Source organism: Panthera onca, chromosome D2, assembly GCF_046562875.1.
Source record: "Panthera onca isolate mPanOnc1 chromosome D2, mPanOnc1 haplotype 2, whole genome shotgun sequence".
In the NCBI taxonomy this organism is placed as follows: Eukaryota; Metazoa; Chordata; class Mammalia; order Carnivora; family Felidae; genus Panthera; species Panthera onca.
Window position 1 is genome coordinate 82,393,705 of NC_138349.1, and position 22,139 is coordinate 82,415,843.

The 22,139-nt window shown below is 44.7% G+C and overlaps 1 protein-coding gene across 3 annotated transcripts in view; it reads right to left on the minus strand.

Moving 5' to 3' along the window:
* Positions 1–10,876, minus strand: part of A1CF (APOBEC1 complementation factor) — an 85,306-nt gene extending 74,430 nt beyond the window's left edge. For 2 of the 3 annotated variants that reach the window (XM_060643019.3, XM_060643020.3), the window contains exon 1: positions 10,790–10,876. The gene's annotated coding sequence lies outside the window, so the exon portion shown is untranslated. The remainder of the gene's footprint in view (positions 1–10,789) is intronic. The other variant, XM_060643021.3, reaches the window with a different exon arrangement.
* Between the last annotated feature and the right edge of the window lie 11,263 nt (positions 10,877–22,139).

Consider the following 22,139-nt stretch of genomic DNA (forward strand, 5'->3'; position numbering starts at 1 on the left):
CAGTTGAAGACCAGAATTGAACAGAAAGCTTAAGTGGGAGGGAACCCCACCTTCCCGGCACATCAGTCTTTTCTGGACTTCAGACTTGAGCTGAAACCCTGGCTCTTGTGTCTCATGCCTGCCAGCTTTCAGACTGGAAGTACACATCATCTGTCCTGGGTCTCCAGCTTGCCAACTTCAGGGCTTGGGGCTTCTTCGCCTCCATAATCATGCGAGTCAACCACTTACAAGTAAGTGGAAGATAGATATATCTTAGAGGTGCTAGTAACTAGTACTACGATCTTAAGGTACCAGAATAATGACAAGAACAAAACCATTTTTGTATATGCACTGAGATTCCAATCGGAATGACAGCTCTGTTTCTCCAGAGAACACTGGCTAACGCACATACACGTATGGTTTCAGTGCTGTCACGTTTCTAGTAACCGTAAGATTAGGCTGCAGATGGCTGTTGTGTCCTCTTCACTCAGTAATGATACCCAACTCTTCCCACCATGCCTGACCCTCTTAAAGATCCCCAGGAAAGACAACAGGCAGACTTTAGAAATTCTAGAGTGGCCTTAGAAGAATAGAATTTCTTTGCCCATATGTTTAATTTCTAAGTTGATGTCCACATTGGGAAAGTGGTAATCACAGCATGCGATGTAGATGTTTTTCAGCCTAAAAGCGGATGTTTATTCAATAGCTCTGGGACCAGTTATTTGTGCGGCAGATTATATGGGCCTGACAAGCTGTGAACACTATATTTCATTCATTCTTGGACTCGTGTTATGATGTCTCTTCTTTCCAGTTGAGATTGTCCTTTTGAACTTAATTGCTGCATCTGGTTTCCTCGGACCAATTTGGAACAATTAGGTCGAACACTTAATTCTCACCATGACTGCCAAGCACTGATTAATAAAATATGTTTGGTCCTTGAGTGAAGCTTACAAAAATCCAACTATCTAAAGCTCTATATGGCAGTAACCCTGAGGCAATCTGATGCTTGTAATGAAAGATAGCCTTATGTTTCCTTTCAAAAAATTAGATTATGGAAGTTGTGATTTTATGCAACTTACATGCCATGGTATAAATTGTCTGTACTAAGTTCTTTGTCCTTATTTCTATTCAACCACTGAGGTCTGACATTTTTCTGTCTCTTAATTAATTAATTGATTAATTCCCATGGCTATTAATTAGCATGTATGCAACCACCATTTCATACCTGGATTTTGTCTTACCATGACCTCTGGCCTTTTTTCTAACTCTAACATCCTCTGCATAGCACTCGTTAATGTTCTCAACCATTTTGTTATGACATTTTCCTACTAAAACACTTTCCATGGTCCCTATTCTACAACTCTATCAACCTATGTCATCACCTGTCAAATGCACCCAAATTCATATTTCCAGTGTATAGCTTCTCTCTACTCAGACCAGCCCAGAAGCTTAGGAGTCAGGAGAAGAATGGAGGCAGGGACTCTAGGGGACAGAGGTATACATGAAAACAGCACGGATGGTGGAGAAGTTGAGTGTAGCTGGAATGTTGAAAGTTGAGTGTAGCTGGAATGTTGAAAGTTGAGTGTAGTTGGAATGTTGAAAGTTGAGTGTAGCTGGAATGTTGAAAGTTGAGTGTAGCTGGAATGTTGAAAGTTGAGTGTAGTTGGAACGTTGAATGCAAGTGGTGTGGAGGGGATCAGGTTTGGTAGTGACAACAGGTATGGCCAGTGAGGCAGGCAAGAATGAAACCAATACTGGCATGATGGAGTTTTCTGGGCTTCTCATGAATTCTGCATGGAAGAATTCCAACAGGTCCCTGTGTACTTTAGGAAGATGATTCAGCCAGTGTTGCGGACAATGTATTAGAGGCAGAAAGAGTAGTCTGGGGACCTGGGGGGAAAAAAGAAGTGTCCAGCTATGGCCGGCAGTGAGGATGAAGAGATGGAGAACCAGAGCCTTCCCAGGGACGGACACGCATCTTTCAGCTCCAGGCCCGAGCACCGAGCCTGACACTTAGTAGACACTTCATCACACGTATCTGCTGAGCTGAACGGAAACTTCCTATAGCCTCTCCGACTACTCCAGACTTTGTTCTCTCTGTCCTAACTTTCTAGTTTCACCACATGATGACAAAATACACAGTATTTTGCCCTTTGTTGTTTATTATCGATTCCCAGGTTGGAGGGTGGCATAGTCGGCAAACCAAGGGATCATGGGTTTGGACCAACTCAGTTTCCAATGTTGGGAGCTCTACCCTTAAGAGCTTTGTAAACTTTGGTCAAGTTGTTTAACCAGGTCCCAGTTTCTTCATTTTGAAATTGGGGATCATGATGCCTACCTCATCGTGTAGCTATAGTGAGGCAAAAAGCTAGGACAAGTACACGGCACAGACTTTGGTACATGGCGGTCCATGATGTTTTTCTTTACCTCTTCTACTGTCTTGCTCTCCCCAGTCAGGTGCCTCTTTTATTCCACAGGCAATATTATGAATCTGTTATGTGCATAGCAATGTGTTTGGTCTGCAAATTGAAAAATAAATAGGATACCTTTCTTGCCTTTCAGGACCCCCTAGTAAATAGTATTCATTTTTCCAGCAAAGTGAGAGACTGTGGGGAAGGGAGAGATTAATAATCTGGGGACTGGGATGGGAGCTCTAGGGAAACCCTTCATGGGTCCCTTGAAGTGATAGGGACAATAGTACTTCTTTGTGTCCAGCACAGCATCTAGAAGAATGCTGAGCTCAAGCAAGGGGTCAACCAGTCAGCCCCAGTGGACAGAGTAACACAGTAATCCCAAGGGATTACCTCTTCCTGACCCTCTACCTACCATTCCTCTTTATTTTTTACTTATTTTTAATTTTTTTAATGTTTATTTATTTTTGGGAGAGAGAGAGAAAGAGTGTGTGTGTGTGAGCAGGGGCAGGGGAGGGGCAGAGAGGAGGGAGAGACACAGAACTCGAAGCGGGCTCTAGGCTCTGTGCTGTCAGCACAGAGCCTGACGCGGGGATCGAACTCGTGAACTGTGAGATCATGACCTGAGCTGAAGTCGGACGCTCAACTGACTGAACCACCCACGCACCCCAACCCACCATTCCTCTTAAGGTAGATGCTAATCCCTAACCCCCTCCTTACCAGTCCCGATGCTCCATTTGGCCCCTGCCCCCATAATTTTCTCTGTTGCCCTGCCTATGCCAGTGGGTGGGGTGACTGATTTGGGAACAGGTTGTCTTCTTTCAGGCCTTCATTTTTGTCACATTAATAACCACGCTATTCTTCAATCTGCATCGTCATGAGTGGCTTTGAGCACTGATGGGTTCTTGGTTGTAAGGATGCAAATAAAACAGGCTGAGAGGCTCGCACTCTGGTGTGAAGTCCACATTTCTATTCTGCTTCCTTGATAATTAGCCAGGTTCCTTCAAATCATTTTATACTGACTTAATTAGGAGCCCCTGCCCGTGATGGAGAACATCTCTGCCTTGGAGAAGCAGCAACAGTGTCAGGGAGAAATTGTCCCTAATTTGCTCCATAGGCCAGTGGCGAGGAGAGTTATTTCTGAGCCGCCTGACCTCTGGTCTAAATAACTCTCTACAGGTTGACCCCAGGGCCCATCTCTCTCTCTCTCTCTCTCTCTAGTCATTTTGTTCTAGGAAAGCGCTGCGTCATCAACCCAGGAATGAGATGATTATTATAGATGACACAGCCCAGGTTTGTGCGCACCTGTTTGCTATCGTACTAAGCACTTGTGTGTGTAATTTCTGATCTCATCCCGAAGGTAACCGTGATTTTACAGGAAGAGGAAACAGGCACAGGGAAGTTAAATCATTTGCTGCAGGTCACGTTGCTGGGAAATGGTGGGGCCAGTATTCAAGCCTAGCCACTCTGGGTCTCCAGCCTCTGGCTTTAGCAGTGCCACTGTCTTCTCTTTGCTCTATGCTGTGCACGAATCTGTCCATTAGACCACCGTGCTTCGTGGAATCCTTTGAAATACTGACGTTCTAAATTATCATTACAGGAAGTAGTTGGCTTTGCAGCTTGTTTTGAAAGGCAAGTGAAAATAAGAGTTTCTAGACAGGATAGGTTTTTCTCCTACCTTAAAATACCCTAAAGGGCCACATAATAGCAATTCTTGGAAGATTCCAATTCTAGTCAATGCCCCTGTATTACGTATCTGTTCTGTAGTGAGGGAGAGACGTGGGGGAAATTCCTATCTGGTAAGCGTGATGCTCAAATGTCTGTAATAATAATTCAACATTAATAAACAAATGCTTCCTCAAAGATCAAATAGCTGCCCTACAAATACTTACGTTCTCCTCTGGTTCCCTAGGAGACTTCCATTCTTGGCCATTTCTCACCTACATGTCTCCTTTCCTACCGTCACAACCTACTTGTCCTAAATGCCGTTCCTGCAAGGCTTTACCGGGCTAATTTGCTAAGTGATTTTAGGCTAACGTGTTCCTGAATGTGAACACCTCCAAGTGTCCCTATCATTCATACCCTGTATCCCGAGTAATTTGTATTCTACTATGGAAACATACTCTTATTATCCTAAATGAATAATTCTATTGAGGCTGGTGGGCCTGCTATTTGGGAACATTTGGTCTCAATTTAAAGCTCCAAACTAGGTCAGTTTAAATATGGGACTCCCTTAGCATTTACAGACCTAGCAGCCCAGTTATTCTGTCCCTGGGGAGAAGAGTGTGTCCCCCAGCTGGGAGGCGCCCGCCTTGAGACACAAGCAGAATGTGGGCCTCGGGCAGGCATGTCATTAGGACAATTACCCTGCAGTAACGCAAACCCCTCGCTGCGCTCCTGGTGCCTGTGCCTGCGCATTTCTTCTGCGGTCTGGGCCTGGCCCTCTCACTAGGTCACAAAAGGGGTCTCCTTCAACTGAGTCTCTGGCTGCGTCCGTCTGGGAGTCTGGGCCTCGAGAGGAGGGTGGGACTCAGAGAGAAGACCATTTTCTTTCCAACCACGGGGGCCTGTTAGTCTGCCTCCCAGGATTCGTGGAGAGACTCAGGCTGAATACAGGGGCGGTGCAGCGAGGGCTCCTATAAGGCGCAGGGCCTGCCTGAGGGTTGGGGGTCTGCACTTGTGTTCTTACCCTAACAGAAAAATGTCTTTTACCCTTGGGAAACTCCTTTAGCTTTTCTCTGTCCAATAATGGACCTCCAAAATTTAGTTGTAGTTCCAAGATTCAGCGCTTCTCAGTGCTCCCTTCATGCTCTGTTTTCAGAGCGCTCCGTGCCGGCCGGTTGGAGCTTACGCCTGTTTCCACCGCTTTTTGTTTTATTTTATTTTATTTTACTTATTTTTTTAATGTTTTTATTTTGTTTTAGAGAGAGAGAGAGAGAGCGAGCAAGCAGGGTTGGGACAGAGAGAGAAGGAGACACAGAATCTGAAGCAGGCTCCAGGCTCTGAGCTGTCAGCGTGGAGCCCGACCTGGGGCTGGAACCCACGAACCGTGAGATCATGACCTGAACCGAAGTCAGACACTCAACCGACTGAGCCCCCCAGGTGCCCCTCCACCGCTTTTTAGCCTTGTGCAGCCTTGGGTATGTTTCTCCACGTTCCTAAGCCTTGGCTTCTTTATTGGACGAACCGCATAGCAATAGCACCTATTGCACAGAATTCCACAGGGTCGAATGAGTTAGTGTATGTGCCCGGCACATGGCAGGAGCCCACATGGCAGGAGCTAAGAGCTATTATTCATATCATTGTTACCATCATGATAGGGTGCCGGTCCTGACTGGTTGGCCATAAATGCCCGCCTTGGGAGGCACTGCTGGGGATCTTCAGGAAAGAGGGTTCCCGACACAGTCACTTCGATGGGCCGACGTCCCCCCTCCATGGTATCAGGGTCTGTTCTCTGACTTCCACGGCAAGTAATCAAAACTATTAGGTTTAAATAAATCCAAGAAGCCAATCTGCTTCATGCAGAAGGTCCCAGCTAGAAAGATGAGCAGTCAGCTCAGTCCCAGCATCAAAGCTGGATGGAAGAGTGCTGAAGATGAGTTGAGGGGAATGAGAACCGGTCACCTTGACGCATGATGTCCTGCCAGTGTCCTGCCAATGTCCGTTATTCCTCTCACCTTCCACGGGGATTCTCTTTACTTTTTTTTATGTTTATTTATCTTTGAGACAGAACCAGAGCACGAATGGGGGAGGGGCAGAGAGAGAGGGAGACACAGAATCCGCAGCAGTCTCCAGAACGGAGCTGTTGGCACTGAACCCGACGCGGGGTTCAAACCCACGAACTGCGAGATTGTGACCTAAGCCGAAGTCAGATGCGTAACTGACTGAGCCACCCAGGCACCCTATTTATTTGTTTTTGAGAGAGAGGAAGAGCACAAGCAGAGGAGGGGCAGAGAGAGAGAGAGGGAGACACAGAATCCGAAGCAGGCTCCAGAACTGAGCTGTCAGCACAGAGCCCGACATGGGGCTCGAACCCACAACCATGAGATAGGACCTGAGTTGAAGTCGGATGCCTAACTGACTGAGCCACCCAGGTGCCACCTTTCCATGGGGATTCTTATCTTTTCTGCCTAGTTTCATCTAGGCTCTTAGTTAACTCAGCACCGGGTCAGTTACGTCCAGTACGGAGGTGAAGCCTCCATACGTAATCTGCCCTCTGCTGCGGGAGCCCAGCTCGGCTGCTAAACTCTAGTGGCCATGTTGCAGCCTCCTCGCTCTGTACAACTGGAAAAATGAGCAATGACTCGGTGACCTGGAAGAAAGCAGGCATGCTGAATTGACGGTGAAGAGATGTGGCACTAGAAAAAGTCCAAATGCTTCTCTATAAAGTGTTTTGTAAACTAGAATATTCTATAGAAATAAGGTATTACACTAGGTAATTCTGCCATGTAAGTGTTCTTTGAATCATTTGGGTACCCCAAAACAATGATCATTTTTTAACTGCTGGAAGAGGAGGAATCACTGTATCACTGAAGGCGGGGCTTTTACTGAATGGCAAACCAGTTTGGCCACTCTGTTGTTCCATGCAGCCAAATTGTCGTGTGCTAATTCTCTTAGCCATGTTATTGCCGGGGGTGCAGCCCTATACCTAACCTTGCAAACTGGAGGGGGTTAAGTTAGTCCTTATTCTTGCCTTCCTCTTAATATTACCAGGGATGGAACCCTACTGGAATAAACAAACCTGGAAAATACTTTCCATATGATTGTTAATACCTACACATATAAAATTCCAGGTACCTATCTGTGTAAGGAAAAAAAAAAAGGTAAGTTTATATATCTTAAAAAAAATCAAATTGAAGGGGTGCCAGGGTGGCTCAGTCGGTTGAGCATACGACTCTTGATTTTCACGCAGGTCATGATCTCATGGTTCGTGAGTTCAAGCCCCATGTCGGGCTCTGCACTGGTGGTGGGGAGGCTTGTTGAGATTTTCTCTCTCTCTCTCTCTCTCTCTCTCTCTCTCAATCCCTCTCTGGCCTGCCCCCTTCCCCCAAAATAGATAGATAAACTTAAAAAAAACATCAAATTAACAAACTCAAGATACCAGCATGTTTTTGTCAAGGCAGCCATTTTTATAAAAGGAGATCTCTAAATTTTCGGTTTGGGTGAATCAAAAATACTCCACATAAAACCTTAATTTGTTAAATTAAGACTTCTACATAGTTCTTAAAGCTGAGGTCCTCGTTGGACTGGGGTGGATGGGCTAAACTGATTAAATGAGCTCTCCTGATCCCATCAGCAGGACATTTTACAGCTGCCTGGACCCTACAGTGACGCTTCTCCTTCTCCGGATGCTTTCCAGGGGGGGTGGGGACTGTTAGAACTGCACTTTAGAGGAGCCTGGTTACTGTTTCCATGAGTAAGATCAAATGGTGTTTACCCTCCGTCGATCAATACCGTCTTGTTTGAACGGATTGAGTCACTTAGAGATACATAAGGTAATGAAAACGATTGCGCAATGGTACCCAGCGTCCTACCCCGCTTGCCGAGGGATGACAGTATTTTAAGAGCCGGTTCCCGAAACCGACGTGTCACATCGACTGGCTGTGTGGTGAAACGAACACCCGCTTGGGACTGGATGCCCTGTGGGTTGCTCTGCCAAGGGCCCTGGGCTTTTAGCTGAGCGTTTCCTTGAGCAACCTTCTCTAAAACAAAAGGATACTCTGCTCTGTTGCCGTTGCTGCTGTCTGTGTAGAATAAAAGAAAGCCAGAAGTTTTTTTTTGTTTGTTTGTTTTTTTGTTTTTGTCTTTTTGTCTGAATAGATAGAATATGGTTACCATTGGTGGCTGATCAGAACTTTATTGTTTGTGCACAGTTTTCGATCGAAAGCGTATCAGTACAGTCTAAACAAAGAGCAGTAAGTGGGGCGAGTTTCAGGAAATTTTGCTGGAGGTTGTTACAAACAGAGACACGGGAAGAGGACCGCGTTTTGCTGAATTCCTACCGGGTGCCCCGGATGGCGCCTGAACCGTTTTGCTATGTCATCTTGTTAAACCCTCGCTAAATTCTCTGGGGTGGGTCCTACTCTCCTTGCACACTTGAGGAATCTGAGCCCAGGGAAGTTAAGTAGTGGGCCCGAGGCCACACAGCGAGGGGAGCTTGGGAACAGGCCTTCCGAGCGAGCTCTGTCAGAGGAAGAGTCTGGTGTTCTTTCTGTAATGAATTTGGAAAATCTCGAAGAGAGGCATGGTCTTGTTTGTTGGGATATTGCTAGGCTCTCAGGTCCCTCGGATGGTTTCAGCTGGTTCTGGGTTTAGGGGCTGCAAAAATGTTTGTTCTTTCTCAATCTGTGTTCTCAAGAATACCATTGCTGAGATATGTGAGTAGATGTTCCCGAGTGATGTTCTGTTATAGATGAAGCTCAGGAAGCAAAATACCACCCACCCCTAGATGCTCACCAGAAACGGATACGTTGGCACGCGCAGTAAATGCCTAGCCCCCCGGCAAGTACAATTACAATGGTTTACTAACTGGGTGATGTCAAGCCTGGTAGGTAACTAATCTGTGCTCAATTTTCTCATTAGTAAAATGTTATAATAGTGTCTTACCTTCCATGGCTGTTCTGAAAATAATGTAGATAAACAGTGGACTGGGTGATACGGTGCTTAAGAAACGTCTGCGATTATTATTACTGCAAACATTCATGTGATAACATTCACCTGCTTTAACCTAACCACCTTTCCTCAACTTGACATTGGGGCTACTTCTGGGGGAGGGCACATTTATTAACATCCACTGAATACAGCGTAGGACATGTTGTATTTGAGACAACACAGAGTCAACTTGGGATTTGCCCACTGAAAAATAGTAACTAAATATTCAATAATAACAACAAACAACAACAACAACTATTCAGTGTTTCCCTATCCATCATGTCAGTTCATATTTGCCCACTGTTTTTCTTTCTTTTCCTTTCTTTTTGACAATTCTCTTCCCCCTTCCCTTACACCTGATAAATAGTAAGTTGGAACAGTAAAACATGAGAATGGTCTCCAATGGGCAGTATTAACATGATTCTGGAAAAGATGGCCCTGAAAATCATCTAGTCACTCATGTCTATTAGCCTGTATTTGGCAGGGGAAGGCCTCAGCTCCCCAACAAGTAAGCCCTCTCGTTATCTCCAGATCTACATTCCTACTGTTTATACCTCAGCACATATTACCAAGGATGCTTCAGACCAGACCAACACATCTTTGGAGCTTCGAAATCATAACGAAAGCTGAGTCCGTCAATGTGTGTTTTGCGAAACACTCATCGGGCACCATGCAGAAAAATGTTCTGTTCCTCACCTCCTGGGAGATACCCAATGCACATCTGACAAGTCCTACTGCAAATACATCTGTTTAACTTGGAGCCCCATTTCTCCTTCGCATTTATTTTAACCATCATGGCACAAGAGTAATTCCATCAGAGTTTAAGAGATTTCTGGTAGGAATGGATATTCCTGGTAAGTGCTCTGACTGCCATCTTTCTTTAGAGAAAATTGCATCATATTTTGGTTGTGAATCATCTTTTTGGGGTGAACAGAATGATCATGTGAAAATATATCTGCTGTGGCACTTGCCTAAACCTTCCTCAAAGGAAAAGCTCTAATAATCGGCTATCCCCAAGGCTGAGGTTTAACACACTCAAAGCCAATCATTTTCCATGACTGTTTTTGTTTTGTTTTTTGTTTTTTCTGTTTTGCTAGAATGAAAAGCAAATAGCTTAGGCTGTTCCTTTGGTGAGAGGTAGGATCCTGGCAAAGGACACGGCGAGAATTGACCAAGGTGATTTTGTGTGGGTTTCTTTTCTGTGGAGTTTCGCGTTTTAGATTTTGGTTTTCGGTGGTTGTGAAGGATAAGAGAGAGGGAAGGAGAGACTTGAACATACAAAATCTCAAGTATAGTAGGGATTGTGACCTACACAGAGAACTCAGAATCTGCTGGTGATATTAATGCCATTTCTCCTGTAATTACATTTTTTTTTTAATGTTTCCGGGGGTCCTAGGATCAGGACAGCCAACCACAGTTCTCCCAGCTGTCTGGCTACTGCTAAATATACTTCTCCGACACATCAGCCCTGCACTTGAACCTAAAGTGGTAAATCTACTTTGCAGCTTCAGAATTTGATTAAACCAAGTAGTGGAAGATGGCTGCCATTTCATTCTGAGATCATATGATGGTCCCAATCTGTTCTTTGGTTTTCGGGTTGCTCCATTCATATGAAAACAGCCAGAAAGCACCCTGAATTAGGCTCTAGGGTCGAAGAGGGCAGAAGCTGTCCTCACTGCATTCCCACGGAGCCACCCTGCACAGTTTCCCAGAGCCGAAGCAGAAAAAGCAAAACACATGCACCGTACCTGAGCGATTTCAGAGATCCCCACCCGGAAAAGGTTTCCTTGATTATGGCGAGTTCAACGTGTCACTCTGGTTATGCCCTAATCATCGTATCAAACTCCAAAGGTTCAGTGGCTTTAGGTTTGGTTTACAATTGCTGGGAGTTAAACTTTAACCCGCCCTGTCCCTCGCATCCATGCAGCCCTTTGACCAGATAATTGGGTCACCGCAGCCCAGCAGAGTCGACAACATGACCGTGAGCATTTGTTCACAGCATCAAGATACGTTTTGCGCGAAACACCAGTGGCGTGAATATGATTTTGAGGCCGTTTTCGTGAGTTGCGTATTGAAAAGAGTGGAAATCTCTGCAGTGTGTGTAACGGGGCTTTTATTTACATGAGCTCCCTTGCTTTCTGTTGCATCAAAATGACATTAAGTCTAAGGTACATTTGGGAGAAACTTTTTTTTTTTTTTTTACACTTTTTATACCACTGTGGTACACGGAGTAAAGTATGGTGTTTCGGGTCAAGCATGTAGATACATGTTGGCTTACAAGGAGAATCTACACAAAGCGTTTGTATAACCAAGCAAGTAGGGTCTGATGGGTTGGGGAAACACGCTTCTTTTTACAATAGCTGCTCATCTCCACCTTAGGAGGGCACGGTACTGCGGACGCACAGCGATGAGCCGTGTACTGGGTCCTATGGGATCTGAAGCTGTTATTCATGGCTTGAAATCTCAGTGGTAACTGCATTTCTTTTCTGAAGAAATTTTTTTATTAAAAAAAGTTGTTTAATGTTTCTTTCTCTTTGAGAGAAGGTCAAAGCATGAGCGGGGAGGGGCAGAGAGAGAGAGAGGGAGACACAGAATCCAAAGCAGGCTCCAGGCTCCCAGCTGCCAGCGTGAAGGCGGATGTGGGGCTCGAACCGATGAACCGTGGCATCGTGACCTGAGCCGAAGTCAGATGCTTAATCAACTGAGCCACCCGGGTGCCCCAAGCATCTAACTCTTGATTTTGGCTCAGGTCATGGTCTCACGGTTCAGGAGTTCGAGCCCCATATCAGACTCTGCGCTGACAGAGCAGAGCCTGCTTGGGATTCTCTCTCTCTCTCTCTCTCTCTCTCTCCCTCTCTCCCTCTCTCTGCCCCTCCCCCTCTTTTTCTCTCTCTCAAAATAAATAAACTTAAAAAACAATTAAAATCAAAAACACCACAAAACCAAAGCCCTCTGAATTTTGAGTAAAATTTGGCTTATAAGCCACAGACCTCCAAACCAGATTTAGAGGCTACCCTCGCTTGGCTTCAGTTCAAGTAAGAGGAGTCTAATTTTCTGGGGTGACAGCACAAGTTTTGCCCTGGAGTTGTGCCCTGGGACTGGGCTCTGGGGGAAGCACTCATGCTCCAGGAAGCCACACAGCTGCACGAGGGACACATCCCTGGACAACCCTAGGGGTGGACCCCCTCCGAGCCGTGTCCCTGGGGTTTCCCGGGGAAAGCTCAGTCCGGGTTTGCACGGTTCCTGAGCGAGTGGGGGATCCTTACCATGTGTTTGCGGAGAACTGTGGGGGAGATGTCAGTCCAGGGACAGTTTCCTTCACTGTTTTGTGTGGCAGGTGCCTGAGGTAGGTGAAAAATGGAGACGTGGAGGGAAGAGCCCTGGGGTTTCAGGTATCTCGTGGAAACAGAAAAACACAGCAGGTAAAAGATGGCATTGATTAACTAGTTATAAAAAAAAATTGGCTTCTCATGTGAGGGGTCCTGGCATTCAACAGGACAGGGCTGTGCTCATGTGAGACCAAAGGGTTTGAAAAATCAGTTAAAAGAGCCCTAAAATCTGATAATTAGATTGGCCAATTGACATATTAGCCAGAAGACCAAAGGCAGTAATGAATTGGGTGGCATTAGGATGTTGCTGGAAAGTTTTTCCTTTTGTATTTCCTAAATCCTATCTCCTTGCTGTGATAGGGATATCGCGGTCTGTAGCAAAGAGGGAAATCATAGAAAATCTCTTTCTGGAGGGTACTTAAGGGGACAGTCTGTGGCCCTGGGACCAAGGGAAGCCACACTTGTGACCCTGATCCCATCAGCACAACCAAGGGAAATAACTGTACCCGGAATGGCGGGGGTTAGCCCTTCTAGGCCCTCGTTCTCCTAGGAGGGACAAAGCCATAAGCAAATAAACCGTTACACGGTGTTAGCAAAAAGCAAATAGGTTTCAGTAGTGGCTGGTGAATAGTTGGTCATCTGTCTCTTCTACAGTCACCCAGGACCTACTAAGCATCGTGTTACATGGGTGGTTATTTAAAATGCAGGTTGAGTCCCTTAGCAGGCTGTCAAATCATCAACCTGGGCTGTGGCCAACATTAAAGCAGAAGAGAAACTGTCAGGTGAATTGTGCGCGGAAGGGGTACGTTCATGAAACTTTGGTTTCAGGTGCGTGTGTTTATGGGCATGTGTGTATTGCTTGTGATGAAAAATTTACACTAAGGCACAATTTTCAGAGCTTCAAAATAATATGTTAGTTTTCAGGGGTTCAGTGGTTGACCAACCAGATGTAGAGTATACTCATTAAAATGTTTTTTTTAACGTTTTATTTATTTTTGAGACAGGGAGAGACAGAGCATGAATGGGGGAGGGTCAGAGAGAGAGGGAGACACAGAATCTGAAACAGGCTCCAGGCTCTGAGCTGTCAGCACAGAGCCCGACGCGGGGCTCGAACTCACGGACCGAGAGATCATGACCTGAGCCGAAGTCGGCCGCTCAACCGACTGAGCCACCCAGGCGCCCCTAGAGTATACTCATTAAGCAAATACTCCCCACAACATTCCACTAAAGGATACTTGGAACAAGTATTACAAAGGAGGAGTACAGGATGCTAAACGCAGCATTAGACACAGGTGGAACTGGGGAGGGGGGACTGAGGAAAGTCTTCCAGAATGTCTGAGACCAGAAGGGGGAGGGCACGAAGGTGGGCATTAGAGCAGGTGGAAGCAACACAGTGGATGCCATGAGTTTGAATAACTTTGGCACAAATAACTGATAGAGGCCAGGTGTGAGGGGGAGAAAGAGGCTGGAGCCCAGTAAGTGGCACCGGGGACCTTCAGTGCTACCCCCGGGCAAGGGGGAGTCCCTAGAAGGGTTTTAAGAAAGTGAACCATGTGATCGATTTGTGTATTTGGGGTGTAGAGTTGAGAGCAAATTGTTGGGGGACAACAGTGCCTGCCTCTCTCCTTTTTTTAAGTCAAAATATGTTTGTCTTAGAATTATTCATACATATATATATTTGTATAAATTATATACATTATAAATATAAATACTCATATATACAAATAAGAGAGATTTGGATTCGAGGCAGGAGAAGCATTTGACAGACCATTTGGAGAGAAGGTGGCAGGTGATGGGGGTTGATCAGGGTGCGGGCAATAGAGCAAGAATGGACAGAGGAAGGAAGAGACGTGCATAGCTGTCTGTGATCGGTCCGTAGTAGGTGCTCATTAAACGGTAGTTATCATTTGCATGTGAATTTCTTGGCTTGTGGATTCTAACTGATCTTGCCTGTAATATCCAACTGTCTTGGCCACCCAGCAGAGCTGGCATATTTAGGTAAAAATCACTGATTGTTTATTGATGGTGTAGGTAAAACATAAAATTGTCAAAAACTTCAAAGCCAAAGATTACCAAGACCTAGAAGTTTCCCTTCTGGCCACAACCCCTCCCTCTCCTACCTCAGTGAAAGATTTCTTTACTGTTGTCAACTTTCTAGGAACTCCAAGTACATTTTGGAAGGGGGTATTTAATGAACTGGAATGGAGTGTTCTAGAAAATGAAAGGGCCATGCCAGACACACTACACAGGGCAAGCGTCTTATTCTCTTTCCTGGTCCAATGTGTGGTAAGAGCTCTGAGCAAGGAGCTGGTACTTGGGGAAACCAGTGCTAACGTCATCCCTCGGGAGCTCTGTCACCTTGAGCAAGCTTCTGCCCCTTGTGTGGGTCTCCGTGTCCTCGCCTTTGATGAGGACAGCATCTGCCTCAGGATTATGGAGAGGGTCAGATGAGTTGGCATGCGTGAAACTGATTTGAAAATAACAGGGTGCCGTCAGAGCAGAGTGGAATCATTATGGAGCAAATTAAACCTGCATCCTCAAGGCTGTGTCAGGGGAACGTCTTCATCTGTGAAATAAGGACTTCTAGAATGTAAGCCTGCTCCTTCAGAGATGCACGGCACTTTGAACCTAAAAGCTCGGTGCTTATTCTTACTGCCTGCAAGACGGGAAGAGGGCGGCACTGAATTCACAAGGTTAGAATCCGTCTGTTCTCTAGCGTCCCATCTCAGGATTTTAGACCTTGTGAAACGTATTGGTTTTGTAACTACAGCCATCTAGTGTTGATTGATTAAAACATGCACATGCTCGCGGACATACACACACATGAATGGAGGTGCGCGTGCGCACACACACACACACACACACACACACACACACACTCACACTCCTTTGTTTTGGGCTCTAGGAAATGGCTTTTGGTTCTCCTGACACCTTTGAACGGTATTTTCACTGTGCCCTAGTTGTAGGATGAAATGACTCGAGAAAGTATCTGAAGTCTAGGTTCCCTCTAAAAATCATGGAAGCAAGTGGGATACTCCATACTTTGTCTTTTCCACGTGAGTGGAGGGGCGCCTGGGCAGCCCAGTCAGGTAAGCGATGGCTCTTGATTTCAGTTTAGGTCATGATCTCACGGTTCGTGGGTTTGAGCCCTGTGTTGCGCTCTGTGCTGACAGTGCAGAGACTGCTTGGGTTTTTCTCTCTCCATCTCTCTCTCTCTTTCTCTCTCTCAGCCCCTCCCCCCCCAAATAAATAAATAAACATTAAAAAAATAAATAAACATGAGTATCCTCCTCATGTCAGTCCCTGTTTCTTCTCATAGTCAGTCTTAGGTTTCATGAACGATCTTGAAATTAGAGTTTCCAAATGTCTCATTGTGGTTTTTTTTAAAGCAATGTTGAGTTCATCCCCAAAGCAAAAGCAAATATTAATTTTTGTAAAAGAACAATTTTAGAAACAATTTGATCACCAATCTGGTGATTTTCTTTATTAATATCAGAAAACACCAATCATTGGTGATTGGCTCACACACGAGTGAGCAGGGGAGAGGCAGAGAGAGAGGGAGACACAGAATCTGAAGCAGGTTCCAGGCTCTGAGCTGTCAGCACAGAGCCCAACGCGGGGCTTGAACCCACGAGCTGTGAGATCATGACCTGAGCCGAAGTCGAATGCTCAACTGACTGAGCCACCCAGACGCTCCATAGAAGTTCCGTTTTGTTTCCGTTTTGTTACTTTTCTTCGTCTTAAGTTCCATTTTTTATTTCATAAACATGATGATCATATTTCTTTTATAGCCCGTATGTGATCATTACAGTCTAGGAAGCGATTAGCAGTCGAATTCTTCTCTTTGTTGTTTCTGTGGACCCTCTCTGAAGATGCCACATGTCCACATAGTTTGCCACTTTAGGTCGTGGGGTTATGTGCAATAGAAGCTTTTTATATGTGGGAATCCTGGATCTGAGTTTGCCAGCTGGGTGGTGAGGGAGCGTCACTCCAGAGAGGCTCTACGTGGGCTTTCTCTGGGACACATTGCTGTCTTGACTTTCTTACCTCGGGATTTCTGAGACTGCAGGGTATAGATGAGACATGTGGATGTGTGTGTGTGTTCGTGTGTAAGTATATATATTTTATAAAGAGATGTAGATACACCTTATAGCTATCTTAAGATGGGCATAAGGAAAGGGCAGTGGTGAAAAACAGGAGAAATTTGATCTCATTCAGAGGGAAGATTGAGACAGACAAATTCCATTTTCATTTCCCTTCGCCAGGGGGCAAACATTTTCCAGTTTACATTTCATTTTGGGTGGTACAGCTCATTTAAGAGTCCTGGCTCCCTTACTTTTTTTTTTTTTTTTTTTTTTAACGCTCCTTAAATTTACATTCCTTCCTGTGAGTTCAGCTAGGCATTTACATGAACATTCTATTTTCTATCCGCATCTCCACATCTTTTAGTGGAAATTATATTAATTTGAATATATTAATTAATTTGAATTAAGTTTTGATTCTTATAATAGGAAGCCCCAAATAGCAATGATATAAACAGGATAAATTTTTATTTCTTTTTAAAAATGTTTGTTTATTTTTGAGATGGAGAGACAGAGTGCAGGTAGGGGAGGAGCAGAGAGAGAGGGAGACACAGAATCTGAAGCAGGTTCCAGGCTCCGAGCTGTCAGCACAGAGCTGACATGGGGCTCGATCTCCTGAGCTGTGAGATCATGACCTGAGCCAAAGTCAGACACTTAACTGACTGAGCCACCTAGGTGCCCCTATATACATATATTTTAAAAAAATGTTTATTTTGAGAGAGAGAGAGAGAGAATGGGGGAGAGGCAGAGAGAGAGGGAGACAGAGAATCTCAAGCAGGCTCTATACCATCAGCACAGAGCCCAGTGCTGGACTCGAACTCATGAGATCATGATCTGGGCCAAAATCAGGAGTCAGAAGCTTAACAAACTGAGACACCCAGGTGCCCCATTATGTAAAATAAGTGAAAGGAGGCAATGAGAGGTAGCAGGGGGCCTATGGGATTTTATCAGGGACTCCTTCCTGTCCTCAGCTGCAATGTGACCCTCATTTTCATACACTGGGGTCCTGCTTGAGCTCATCAGGACAGATGAAATCCAGAGGGTAGGGTCAAGAGAGGGGTTAGAGGTCGTGTCCCTCTCTTAAGGGAGACTCTCCTCAAAGTCCCACTCGACAATTCTGGCCACGTCCCACTGGTCAAAATTTGGTCTTCTGGTCTCCCAGATTGTATGTGGGGGGACTCTTCTTCCGAGGCTGCCCCAAGTAAGACAAGGTTCTTTTACGACGAGGACCGAGTCGAGGTGGACAACCAGTCTTTTCCATAATGAGAAGTTTCTCAAGATGTCTAGCCTACAGGATTGTGGCTCTAGGAACGATTTTCATTGAATACTTATATCACACTTGATACTGGGGTCATTGGAGCTGGCGGGCGTGGTCTCCGCTCTCGTGGGACTTTAATCCCAAGGGATATATTGTCATACACATAATAACTTCATCTCTAGGGAGACGTTTCATGTCTCTGAGTCTCCGTTTTCTTCTCTGCATCCACCTAGGGACTGTTGTGATGGTTAATTTCGTATGTCAACTTGGCTAGGCTATGGTCCCCAGGTATTTGGTCAAACGTTATTCTAGATGTCACTGTGAGGATATTTTTAGGTGAGAGGAGCATTTGAATCAGTAGACTTTGAGGAAAGCAGATCACTCTCCATAATGCAGCCTGCTTGTGGGCTCCCACTGGGGCTCCTCCCTCAGGCTCCTCCCTGGGGCTCCTGTCTGCTGGTTTCCCCTGCAGACTATGGACTTGCCATGGCTCCAAGATCACATGAGCCAATTCCTTAAAATCTCTCTCTCTGTGTATATGTATATTTGGGCACACACACATACATGTATACACGTATATTATATACATGTAATTCTAATTATGTTTACACACACACACACACACACACACACACACACACACACACACAATCTTATTGGCTCTGAAACAGAACCATGACTGATACAGTTTTATAGATCATGGAATACACAAGGTGAGAGGAGGTCTAGATCCTGTTGTACGGAGGTAGAGAAGGTGAAGTGATAAAGCTATGCACACTGGTCTCTGAAGCCTCACCAAGTGTGAGCAGGCACTGGAAAAGTAGGGAACTGGGCCAGGCACCTTATTACTGGAGAGTGAGGAAACCCAGCATCCAGGGGACAAGCTAGGTAAGCACCACCAGCCTGTCCTCACACAACGCCCCCACTTGTGTGCATGCACACCCACACGCTCACATGTCCACACTCATGCACATACACACACACACCAGAGGCAGGCTAATATAAAACTTACCTTAGAAATTTGATCATAATAAAACAGAGACGATAAAGTTAAAAATTAAACAACTGAGGTCCAAAAGCATCTGAAAAGCGACAACTCCGTGCTGAAGCAGCCACATTTTGAATATAGAATTTCCAAGAATTATTACCCTCAGACGTACTTGATAGAAATTAGCACTCACCAGAGAAAATAGGTTCCCATGAAAAAAAGAAATGATGGGCAGCTAGAAATATTTCAGTACTGCTTGCATTCTGATAATAAGAATGTATTTAGGCATTACTTATAATAGTAATTAGTTTTAAAGCAAAATCTACATACTGCTCTGGGTAAAGTGTTCACTAAATAGATTGCTGAAGAAATACTAAAAGTGAACTTGTTGTGTTGGAATGGAATTGGGTCAAGAAAAGAGAAGGACAGGAGTGCTTACTTTATGTATTTATTTTTGAGAGAGAGAGAGAAAGAGAGCGGGGGGAGGGAAGAGAGAGAGAGAGAGGGTGAGAGAGAGAGAATATGAGTAGGGGAGGGGCAGAGGGAGAGGGAGAGAGGGAATCCTAAGGAGACTCCACGCTCTGTACAGAGCCTGAGGAAGGCTCCATCCCATGACTCTGGGATCATGATCTGGGCCCAAATCAAGAGTCAGACACTTGACCTACTGAACCACCCAGTCGTGCTTACTTTAAATTTTGTTCCGGTCCCAGGAATGGCAGTGTCTCTACTGAGCCTGGAAGAAGGGTATTCCCCTTTACCACCTGGGTGGTCATCATACCATTAAAGTGGTAACTTCCCTTCCAGCAGCAGAACTCTGTGATTCTTCCATAATCTGAGTTCCTGAAGGCCAAGCGTGCAGGTGGGGCTGAAGCCATGGCAAGTGGGGAGCTCTGAGTAGGCTTCCAGGTGGAGCTCAGAGTCAGAAGCCCCCATCCACGGGAAGATGAAAGAGGCCATGAAATCTGGAGAGTCTTTAATCTGAACCTCTCCTTTTACAACTGAGGAAATTGAGAAAGAGGCGACTGGGGAGGCTGGTAGAAGGAAAAACGACTCCCACACTTGAATTCCTATTTCGGAACCTAGCGGGTTCTGGGTTTCAGCTGGGGGGTCTGGGTGGGACTTATGGGAATGACATGGCAGACTGTTGATGTCTGGTAGGGTGGTCTAGTTCCTGAGCCAGACGTCCTGCCTCCATAAAATCTAGCTCTCTCACTCACTAGCTGTGAAATCTTGGTGAAATTACATAAGTTCTTGATGCTTAATTTCCTTCTCTCTGAAATGGGGCATTTTGAGAAAAATTATATAAAGTGTTTAACCGTCGTCGGGCATACTCTGAAGTATTCAGTGGATGTTAGCTTTAGATCATTGAAGTAAAACGTGAGCTCCATTGATTTAATTCACCCTCCAGAAAGGTTTACTAGTGAAGCGGGAAGGGAAGGGTTCCTTTATACTGTTGTTTGACAGAAATATAAAAGAGACACTGTCAGGGCTCATGGTGTATACAGTTTGTGTCAAAACACAGAGTGTGCCTGGTGTTCAGGAAGGTGCTATTATGCCTGAGCCCTGGCGTGAGAGAAGGCGCCTTGTGGTATAAAATGCAGAACAGGTTGTGTTTGCTTTGGCCAGCGAGAATATTTTGGGATTTTGTTGCTGGAAAAATTTTGGCCTGTCCACACAAATTACTTCTAACCCATTAACTTCACACATCGGAGCACCACTGAAAATAGAACGACCAAATTTTACAACCTCCCCCAATACTGTTCACTCAGTTGGAAAACGAGCTCCATGTTAATGGCAGTTACTTTGGATTTGTTTGCTGCAAAAGAGACATTCAACCAAAACACCAGTTAAAGGCACATTTAATTTGGCAAGACCTACTTTGCTGAGTTCCTTTGAGTTCAAACATCTGACTGCTAACTGCGCCTGAGAGTTGTTTTAATTTTTTCTTCCTTTCCTTTCCTTTCCTTTCCTTTCCTTCCTTCCTTCTTTCCCACCCTACTTCCCTCCTTTCTTTCTTTCTTTCTTTCTTTCTTTCTTTCTTTCTTTCCTCATCCTTTCCTTTCTTTTCCTTTCTTTTCTTTCTCCTTCCTTTCTCCTTCCTTCCTTCTTTCTTTTTTTCTTTCTTTCTTAATTTTTAGAAGGAAAGTAGATTGACATTTTTACCATCCTGTGAACTTTTTACATTCTCCTATAACTGGCTAGTACAGGCCTTTATTAAGACTTTTTTTTAATATATGAAATTTATTGTGAAATTAGTTTCCATACAACACCCAGTGCTCATCCCAAAAGATGCCCTCTTCAATGCCCATCGCCTACCCTCCCCTCCCTCCCACCCCCTGTCAACCCTCAGTTTGTTCTCAGTTTTTAAGAGTCTCTTATGCTTTGGCTCTCTCTCCCACTCTAACCTCTTTTATTTTTTCCTTCCCCTCCCCCAGGGATTTCTGTTAAGTTTCTCAGGATCCACATAAGAGTGAAAACATATGGCATCTGTCTTTCTCTGTATGGCTTATTTCACTTAGCATCACACTCTCCAGTTCCATCCACGTTGCTACAAAGGGCCATATTTCATTCTTTCTCATGGCCATGTAGTACTCCATTGTGTATATAAACCATAATTTCTTTTTTTTTTTTTTTTTTTTTTTCGCTTTCTTTGGTTTTATTGAATAGTATCATCTTACAGGAATTACAAATAGTTATTTATTTTTCAAGATTTATGGCCAAACTCCTTGTTTTGTTTTAAATTTAATTAATTAATTAATTAGTTTATTTATTTATTTTGATTTTTTTTTTCCCTGTCTTTGAGGTTTTTTTTTTTTTTTTTTTATTTTATTTTATTTTTTAATATATGAAATTTACTGTCAAATTGGTTTCCATACAACACCCAGTGCTCATCCCAAAAGGTGCCCTCCTCAATACCCATCACCCACCCTGCCCTCCCTCCCACCCCCCATCAACCCTCAGTTTGTTCTCAGTTTTTAACAGTCTCTTATGCTTTGGCTCTCTCCCACTCTAACCTCTTTTTTTTTTTTTTTTTTTCCTTCCCCTCCCCCATGGGTTTCTGTTATGTTTCTCAGGATCCACATAAGAGTGAAACCATATGGTATCTGTCTTTCTCTGTATGGCTTATTTCACTTAGCATCACACTCTCCAGTTCCATCCATGTTGCTACAAAAGGCCATATTTCATTTTTTCTCATTGCCACGTAGTATTCCATTGTGTATATAAACCACAATTTCTTTATCCATTCATCAGTTGATGGACATTTAGGCTCTTTCCATAATTTGGCTATTGTTGAGAGTGCCGCTATAAACATTGGGGTACAGGTGCCCCTATGCATCAGTACTCCTGTATCCCTTGGATAAATTCCTAGCAGTGCTATTGCTGGGTCATAGGGTAGGTCTATTTTTAATTTTCTGAGGAACCTCCACACTGCTTTCCAGA